At 73.6% G+C, this 518-nt stretch overlaps 1 protein-coding gene across 1 annotated transcript in view; it reads right to left on the reverse strand.

The window, feature by feature from the left end:
• Window positions 1-518, reverse strand: part of GPRIN3 (GPRIN family member 3) — a 35,102-nt gene that overhangs the window by 33,902 nt on the left and 682 nt on the right. The gene's annotated exons all lie outside the window — the stretch shown is intronic.

A 518-nucleotide genomic window follows, 5' to 3' on the forward strand; every position in this document is an offset into this window, starting at 1 on the left:
CCTCCCCTTCCCCGAGGAGGGGGTCACGGCTCCTCAGCCATGGCTCGGCCCACACAGCACCCCCCGGCCCGGGCAAGGCCGGACAGGACGAGGTAGCCCCCCTGCCTCGCCCCGGGCACCTGTCCTCGCCCCGGCCCCGCTCCTCTCCGGCGCGGACAAAAAAAAAACCCAAAACAACTTGCTGGGGGGATGCGTGGGTGCTCACGACCCCCCCTCGCCCCTTACCTCCTCCGCGGCGGCGCCCGGGGAGCCGCGGGCACGCCGCCGCCGCGGGCAGGGATGACCTTGCGGAGAAATTCATCATCCGGGCAGGAAAACAAGCCCTTCCTCGGGGTGTGCAGCCGCGGGAGGAGGGAGGGCGGAGGGAAGAAGGGAGGGAGGGAGGACTCCGCTGGGGTGGGCCTCCCCGCCGCGGGAGGAGGCGATTCGTGCCGGTTACGGCGAGGAGGCAGCGGGAGGCTCGGGCAGCCCGGCCCAGCCCCACCGTGCGGAGCGGAGCGGGCGGCGGCGGGAAGAGG

The sequence above is a fragment of the Calidris pugnax genome, unplaced genomic scaffold (genome assembly GCF_001431845.1).
Source record: "Calidris pugnax isolate Ruff unplaced genomic scaffold, ASM143184v1 scaffold15, whole genome shotgun sequence".
NCBI lineage: Eukaryota > Metazoa > Chordata > Aves > Charadriiformes > Scolopacidae > Calidris > Calidris pugnax.